Below are 9,700 nucleotides of genomic sequence, written 5' to 3' on the forward strand. Positions count from 1 at the left end.
GGGGAAGAAAGAGAAGGAAGAAGAGGGAGAAAAGTGGAGACGGCGTCGGTGGGTGTCACTGCTACCGTTACCGCCATTGTGTTATCGTCGGGAGAGTCATAACGCAAGGGAGAGAGGAAGTAGCGCTGCCGCCACTGGAGGGGAGCCTGGCTGCCCTCGTCACTGCTAGCTCCGTCGCCGTTGTCACCATTGGAGCTATGCGAAGCCGTCGTTGCCATCGTCACCATTGATGGTGATACTGCACCGCTCCGGCGTCGTCACGTTTGGTCCATCGCATCCGCACCGCTTCGCTGCCATCGCATAGCATCTGTTCGGCCCTTGTTCGCGATGCTTCTGCCTCTATTTTGCGAGCTTCTGCCTTTGTTTCGCTGTGCATCCGCCGCCGTTAATTTTGCCGTGCTTCTGCCGCTTCTCCAACCATCATCTTCCAGCCTCTGCTTAGCCTCTGTTCCGTTGCGTGTTCAATCCTATGTTCAGTATCCGTTCTGTCATTGTTCAGCCTCTCTTCTGTCGCTGTGCAGCCGTTTGTTCAGCCATCTCTGTTGCGTTTTGAAATTTCAGCTCCTCTCTCTTCTGTTAAATTTCATAACATATGAAAGCCTCTAGTTATTTTAAGTTTTCTGAATTTTCGATATTTCTGATTGTTATTTCCTTAGGATTTTTTTCTGAATTTGTTCTCGGTTATGATTTTTTATCTAATTATTTGGTTTCACTTTTTTTTTTGGCATATTTCTGCAGTTGGGTAAGTGGGATTCTTTTAATTTTGTTGTTTTATTATCTCGTTTAGTTTTATTCTGTTGCAGCATTGAAGTAGCTTGTGTTGCTCATCCTACTGCTAATGTGTTCATCATTTTGGCATCATTTAGAAGGTAAATAGTGTTGTGATTTTGAAATTTCAACATGTAAAGTAGTATTGTGTCATTATGTCATTCTGATTTAGTTAGTTAGGGTTTATGATTCGTTGATTTAGGATTGAAGTTTTATATTCATTGCTGCCAGTGTTGTCGAATTGAATTAGATTTAAGCTTTATAGTGTATCTGGATGACTGCATCTCTGCCTCTCTGGTCTCTCTGGCTCACTGCTGCTCTTTTTCTTCCCTTCGCTGTCAGTTCAGGTAAGGACCTCCCCTTTATCCTCCTCATTCCAATGTTCAATATCTTGTATTTGTACTATATCATTTTTTTCTTTGTTTTGTTTTGAATATGTTTGTAATGCATTATTCATGATTCCGCAAAGCCAGTGCAATTGGTGGTTTCGGATTGTCAATGGGGTTGGTGGATTGCCAGGTCAATCATTAAGTGATCCTTCTATAATTGGGCGTCATGGTCGGTCTTGATGTTGCTCCAAATGGACGAGGGTTCGTAGGTTATGGTGGTCACCTACCAGGAGATGCAGTTTCCAGGCCAGGACCAAAAAAAGTTTCTCTACCTCCGGATGCTTCAAGTACTTTATATGTTGAAGGTCTCCCTTTCGATAGCAAAAGAAAGGAAATGGCTCGTATCCTTTTTCTGCAGATGTACTACTTTAGGATTCAATTCTGTTATTTACTTTTCTTTTATGAGCTTTTCTTTAGTTTTAATTCATTTTTTCACATTCCTTGATGTTATCTTAGACATTTTTTACCCTTTTGTTGGATATAGAGAAGTGAGGCTTGTGAGCAAAGAATCCAAACATGTAAGTGTACTGTTGGTAATGTTATTAGCTTCTCCAATTTTGAATGTGTGGATATTAGTTGAAATTCACTGTGACTTCTTTTACGTTGAAATGCATGTTCATTACAGCGTGGTGGAGATCCTCTTATTCTTTGTTTTGTGGATTTTGCAAATCCAGCTTGTGCAACAACTGCAATGAATGCCTTACAAGGTAGCATTTACTGTTTATCAATGAATAATTATACAAAAGAAAGTTTTGTATTTGTTCATGTAAATTATCTAACTGAATCATTTAAGTATGTCATAACTTAGATGAAGGTTCTCAAATTAGAGGATACATTAACTTGTTTGGTATATACAATGAACTGAATTTATTTATTAAATTTTTTAGTTGAATTTTGCTTGTGTAATAGATGTGCTCAAAGAAAAACTTAAAGAGCAACGAACACGGCAAGATGAAGAATTAGCTAGAGTGAAAACTCAATTGGAAGCTCAACAAATCGTTATGAACTCTTTCATAGCGCACTTTGACAATGAAAGAAACTAGACAATTAAAGGTACTCCTAAAATTATTTATGGTTTTAATACATATTCATAGATGATTCATATATTATTAGTATAGTTTAATTGTATATGGATCTATTTATTACATTTTAGTTGTATCATGGTTGATAAATGACAAATGTCCTATTATTTGGTTTGATAAATTTGGTTGTGTATTGCTTAGAAATAAGTAATGAATTAGTTGTTATTGATGGAACCGTAGACGGTGGAAATATCCAAGTTTTAGGGGAGGTTCTGCCAAATTTTTTCTAAAAATTTTTAATAAAAGTTAATGGAAAAAATTGTAATTGGTATTATATGTTGTTCTAATTTTTTGTTTCGTTTTTTTTATTTACAGGAGTGTTAAAATGGTGACAACATGCTACCTAAATGACTCAAGAATATTTTGATTCATAGAGACACTAATCTATGTTAAACTTTTAACTTTTGGTTGAACTTGTGTAAGAAATATAACTTATAGAACTAATCAATATAGACATTAATTTTATTTTGTTTTAAAATAATTTTAGTTAAACGAAGCATGTTTAAATTATCTATATTTTTACATATTATATAAATGTTGACTTGTTCAGTAAAATAGTTAATATATCGATTAATTACAAAAATAATTTGGTAAATTATGTATATAATTTATATTAAAAAAATATTACAAAATAAATATTGTGCTTTTGTAACTAAAGAAAACAAAATGTTACAAAATCAAGTTATATTTTGTAACAAAATTTTATGATAGAAAAAAATATATTGTCACCAAAACTATTTTGAAGATCAAAATTTATTATCACTTTTGTAACGAATTTTGATTTTTGTATCAAAAAAATTTGTTATAAGATATTACTTTAAATTGTAACAATTTCATTTTTTGTTACAAAAATTTTTTGTAATGGGACATACTGCAACCGCCTTTTTTTGTTGCAAATTTCTTTAGTTTCAAAATTTTGATTTTTTGCAACAAATTTTTTTGTTACAAATATTGCTTTTTCTTGTAGTAGCCTCTTCCGTCGCCGTCTCACCAACCAGCCGCTTTCGCCGACGTCACTCTCTTTCTCACCAAACATCATCGTTGCCTCCTGGGTTCTTCACGCTATCGCTTGGTCGCCAACCAGCCCCCATTGTTGCCGCCAGGATCCTCCTCACTGCCGCTGGTTCGTCAATAAGGACCCTCATCGGCACTTAATTATAACCATCCACTTAAGGACAAAAAATAATCATCCGCATACCTAGTAAATTAAACATCCAATATATTTTAATTGTATCTAACTAAACCCATTCGAAATCAAATAACCATCCACGTACCTACTAAAATAATCATCCGGCACATAAGAGTTAAAATAATCAGCCGTATACCTACTAAAATAACCCAAAGAGGCAGCGTACCAGATAATAAACGACGAGCTCATGCTGGACGGAAACCCTAGGCTAAATCTGACATCGTTCGTGACGACGTGGATGGAATCCGAGTGCGACAAGCTCATAATGGTCTCCATTAACAAGAACCATGTTGACATAGATGAGTATCCTTTTACCATTGAGCCCCAGGCAAGTCCAATTTTTTATTTTATTCATTTCATTCTTTAAAAAAGTGCCGTGCTTATTTCTTCTAACAATTTCTTTAAAAACAGGTGAAATGGCACAACTGTCTCCGACATCGGCACGAGTTGGGGGAGGGGGGGACAACGGCGGCGTGCATGAGCAGTGGTGTTTCGACTGCGTATGAATGACGTTAAGGGGAACAGTAGCGTTATGATGCATCAAAACGGTTGTTTCCGGCACCGAGAGCGAGTTTTGGGCGTGGAGGGTAGGACCGTACGGTGTAGGTGGAGGAGGGCGAGAAGGGTTGAGATGGAATGGAAATGTGATGTGATGGTATATTAAGAGGATGTTACATTGCCTAACTCTAATAATTTAAATTAAAAAAAATTGATTATTCTAATAAATTGAGAATCTGATTTTAATAATTAATTTAATTTTCTTTTTTAAACCGTTGTTTACGTTGTTCAATATTTATATTGTTTGCCTATACTTTTTCTTTAGCGTTTAATTTTGATACACTAACAGTGTAAAGGTATTGCACAGTCGTGCAACCACATCCGTTCTTTTAGATGATCATTCACGCGGTTAATGTAAAAAGTAGTTATTTTTATTGATGTGATATATTGACATCGCGTAATTAGATATACGTATAAAACTACTTTACATTGACAGTGTATCAAAATTAAATTCATATAATTTATACTTTAAAACATTTTGTTAGTAAAAATGCATTTTAGTTAGAAAGAAGTTTTAATTAAAGAATATGTATATTATTACCGATTCACATATATAACATTGTTAGTTGAGACACGATACATTGATACCTGATTAAGTGAGAGATTGTGAAAAGTTGAGTGCATGGAGTGATGGCTATTAATGGAAAATAAGAAAAAAAGGAAGATAGGGTCTACCCATGCACCAATCCTCTTGTATCTTTTCTAACTTTGCCTTTCCCCAGTTCCCTTAGCTTCTTTTAATTTCTTTTATTTATATAATAACCTTCACTTCTCTCTCTGCATCCCCCTTCTTCATTCTCATTCACCCACTCATCATCCTCTTCTTCCTTCTCTCTCTTTCTCTCTTACCCCCCTTGAACATAGCCGAGACTCGTGGGGGAGAGAGAAAAAAAAACAAGAGTAAAAATAAAAGAGAGAGTGAAAATATATACATAGATGAATATTAGATGAACACATAGAAGGGCATTTTGGGAATATAAATATAGATGCTATGAGGAAGCTTTGTCTTTTGAGGGGAATGTTGTCTGGCTCGAGGACCCTTTCATCATATCATCTTGATCATCCATAATATCCAAATCTCTATAAGATTATGGTGGTATCAAAATATATAGAGATAATTGATTATTATTGATGAAGATATATATATTATTTTTTTTAGGTTTGGTTCCTCTCTCTCTCTCTCTCTTCTTAGCTTTATTTTTTTTTCTAATTTTTAAAAATTAATTTACTAGTTGTACTATGAAAAAGTTTTGTTTTTTTCTTAAGAATAGGTAGATCTGAATGATGGGTTTTTGTTTTTGGATGAATTAAAGACGTGGGTATGTTAGTAGTTTGCAGATTGGTGTAATGATGATGAATTTTGACTAATTTTGTTCTTCACTTCACTTGGAGGCTCAAAAGGTTACCATCATTACTCCCTTTTTTTTCTTAGCAGCTTCTTTCCTTTCCTCTCTCTGATCATGTTGTGATGATGGTGTTCTTTGTTGTGTCAGGTTTGTAATACTTTTTAAAAAAAAAAAATTATTTTCTTGTTCATCATCATTAGCTCTATGATCTATAGATCTTGCCCACAACTATTTATTTTTTTTTTTTTAAAAGTTTTTTAATTTCAATTTTTAATTTTCTAGCATCGGATCTGTCTGTTTCTGCCATGTTTTTTCTCAGATCTGGTCGCCTTTAAATCTCAGTTAAACATTCTCTCCTCTTTTTCATTTAAAAAAAAAAAAAAAACAAAGAAAAGAAAAAAGAGTAATTTTCATTTTACCTTTTCTCTCTCTCTTTACCTATTCTTTTTTATCTTTCTTTATTAGGGTTTTCTACTTTTCTAGCCTATATTTTTTTTGTCTCTAATATCGTCAGTTTTTGTAAGGTATGGTCATGAGTCTTAAATAATCATTTAGTTATGATTTATGAATTTGAATCAAAGTGAATGAGACCCTTTTCTTAATAGTCTTGTTTACTTCAAATATTGTCAATACTATGTGATAAAATCAATGCATAATTTTGATCGTTATGATAATAATTATTTTATAAAAAAATAAATAACCTGCAGGGACTAATAGGAGTATGTAGTAGTATCATGTATCGAAAATCAATATCAAATATTGCTTCTTAATCTCTCTAAAAATTTAAGGCTTGTGATTTATTGGATCCATCAATCAGAATGACAAATTCATGTTACTAAACATAGCACTTAACTTGATGATATTTTCGGTAACGTCATAGATCTATACTTTTCCCTGCTTTTCTTGTCCATATGAATTAATTATCATATACTGAATTAATATTGTTAGATCTGAATTGAATCTTTGCAATTATTGATATGTTTTATTGTGGGTTTCCATAAGCATTTACCTTTTGTTTTTTCATGAAAAAAAAAAAAACATTTTTTCTTAAAATTTCCTTAGGTTTATTTAAAATCTCATTTGATATCTAAGAGCCTAATTAAACAATAAATATATACAAGATTCTTTGTTTTCCTTCTGTTTAAATTTATTTCAATATTCATTAAGCTCTTGTAAGAGAATAAACCAAAAAAAAGTGTCCTTCAATAATTCATATATCTCTTAAAACAACACATTATTATATTCTAAATGAAATAATAATATGCTTCCTTACATGCATTGTGTACAAAAATGTTGGCAAGTAAGCCTTTTATTTGTATTAGTACATGGAATATATAATTTTATTTTTATGAAGAGAATCAATAATTGATTTTAGAATGAATTATTATTGTATATTGAAGTGTCTCCTTTATTAGAAGAGACAACACCGCCATAAATAAGAAGTTTGATTTCAGAAGACGGTCAATATAACTAGAAGACATAGGGGGAAGAACAACAATAACATAAACACAGTGCTCATTATTATATTCACCACTGGATTTTTTTGGATTTGAATTCTCTAAATTTTGAATTTCACTTTAGAGAGTAAAATATGTATGATCGATCACCATTTATTTTATAGGTGGGACCAAGAGAAAACATGAGAGAGGAAATATTCAATGTTAAAAGATTTTACTTTATCCTCTAAAGTGAAAATCTAAAATTTAGAAGATCCAAATTCGTATTTTTGTTTTCCTTTATCAATTGTATTTACCATTGTGCCATTCACAGATTAATATTTTACATGTGGAATTCAAAATCTTCACATTGAAAGGAAAATAATTTTAAAAAAAATAATAATAAAAATAATAAAATTAGTATTTGGTTTGGGTTATGCTAACTTCTAATAATAATGGGTATAAAAACTTCAAGATCTTCTTTAAAATTTTTTATACTCACAATATATATAACTCAGAAAACCTGTGTTTCTTTGACCAAATATTTTTAGTGGTGTATAGAGTTATATTAAATAATTAAATATATGTTTCTAAAATTTTAGAAACAAAGTAGAAAACAGTTGAATTTCACCAAATTACCAAATCTCTAAACATGGATTTTGGTTGAAAAGATAAAAAAATTTTCAGTTACCAATTGTCTACATACTTTGGCCTCTGAAAATTTATGACCTCATGAAGCGTCACATGTATTATTATTATTATTATTTTGCTAACAAGTAGAGTGTTAAATGTAGAAAGGTTGTAAATAAAAAAGTTCACATAAAGCATTAATAAATGTATATTTTTGCATCTGTTGCAACCTTTTTAATTGTGTGAAGTTACCCATGAAGTTTACCGAATTCCACCTTCGCATATATATAATAAAGAATCTGCTTTTGGGAAATTGGATCTTTTTGACTTTTGAAAAAAAAAACACATAAGTTATGGTTGTTGAATTCCCGTAAAAACAGCTTTTGTGGTCATCAAAGCATACTACTTTTCCATGAATAATTGTTGTGATGAGAACAAAAATTAAGTGACCCCAGAAACTTTTTGGAGTCCCACTTTATACTGTTTGGGTAGGAAATTGAGGTTCTTCGTCTATCCATGCATATATTGTTCATCAATTTTTCTATTTTTGAGTAAATTAGTTATGGTGAATTTTACGGTACTTATAATTTAGTATCTAATTTTTGTTTAATTTATTTTTTATAGTAAATTTTAAATATTTAATAATTATTTATTTTTATAATTTTAAAATTAAATATTAATTTTTGAATTTTTTTATTAGTTAAGCAAACTAGCAAAGGGACCATAGCAATTACTATTAGTTATATATTGAACAAAGAAAAGGAGAAAAAAAAATCCAAATCTTTTAACTATTAGGCCTTATTAAACGAAATTTTCTTCTTTAACTTTATTAATTATCTTAGGATTTAGCTAATTAAAATGTGTTCTAATGATATATGTTATTTTTAAAATATGTGTTTTAAGACATATATATTAACCAATGTAAGATATATAACCACTATGTGCATAAGGTCTTAGTTTAGTAGTAATGAACTAATGATCTTTGTTTTGCAAAAAATGCATCTGAGTTTGAAATTAGGAATTATTAATCTATCATCTTAATAAAAAAAAATTAATTATATATATTTTTTGTCAACTTAAATTTTTAAAAGAAGTAGTTTTATAACAAACAAACTTATAATTTATAAACTGGCATAATTCTTTTGAACAATTTCAATTAATACTTCACTTTGTATATGTAGTGTAAGATTAATTAATAATTTGGTGTTCCATAGTCCATCTCTTGAAATAAAACCCCTTTGACGCATTCAAGTGGGTTATAGATCAAAGACTACAATTATTTTTTTTTAATGGTATTTTTTAGTCTGCAAGTCAAAGATTAATTCGTTGTAAATCTAAGTTCTATTTAAGACTGACCAATAATAAGTTATTATAATTTATATGCACAAAACAAGATTCGACTAAAAAATTAGTTAGGCAGACTAGTGAATTAACCGTTAAACCAATCTAAATGGTTAGAAATGACTTTGAATTTGCCATTTTCTTCCATTTTGTTGGATTAATAATTAATCAGTCTATATGTTGAAAAATGAAGATGCAACATTTAGCTCCTTTCAATGGTAAGTGGTAACTTAGCTTGTGATTAAGATGCTAGAATGTTCGACTTGCATGTTAGTTCGTATAATGATGATGCTGATCTATTTGATGTGTATTTTTTAATTGAATTGTGTTAATTATATACAAAAAGTGAGGTAACTATGTAATTTGATATAACGAAATTCAATTTAATGATACAAAAATGGCTTTAAAATTGTAAATCACACCAAAATCTAGAAAGGTATTAAAATATGTGTTAATATATTGTATGTAAATGTTTTTTTTTTTTTTGGATTAAAATATATATTTGTTAAAAAATGTGTTGAAAGACGAGGGCCCAATTAAGGAGGGCAATCCATCTATCAAAGATCCGGTATCAGCTTTTTATTTTTTATTTTTTATTTGTTGGTTTTTTTATTTTTTATTTTTTTTTGCTGACAAACTTCTGTTATGTTCAATTCGACGAGGTTATGAAATTACAATCATATGTCACCCAACTCACTAGTGGACAATTTTGTTTTGCACTCCAACTACCCTCCCTTTTAAAAAAATAAAAAAAAAGGAAATAAAAAATAAATTAAATCAAAGTTGGGTTAAAACAATGCTTCTCAGCTTATAAAGACAATTTTACTCTTCCAAGACCAAAAATATTATTTAAAAAAAAAAGAAAAAGCTATATATTCATTCAATTACAACGGAACAAAAATAGTATTTAATTAACACTAATTATCCAAATCAGTCATTAAAATTTTTAAAATTAGACATT

At 30.6% G+C, this 9,700-nt stretch overlaps 1 pseudogene; it reads left to right on the forward strand.

Moving 5' to 3' along the window:
- Positions 328 to 2,073, forward strand: LOC110269146 (annotated as a pseudogene).

Source organism: Arachis ipaensis, chromosome B02 (assembly GCF_000816755.2).
Source record: "Arachis ipaensis cultivar K30076 chromosome B02, Araip1.1, whole genome shotgun sequence".
Taxonomy (NCBI): Eukaryota; Viridiplantae; Streptophyta; class Magnoliopsida; order Fabales; family Fabaceae; genus Arachis; species Arachis ipaensis.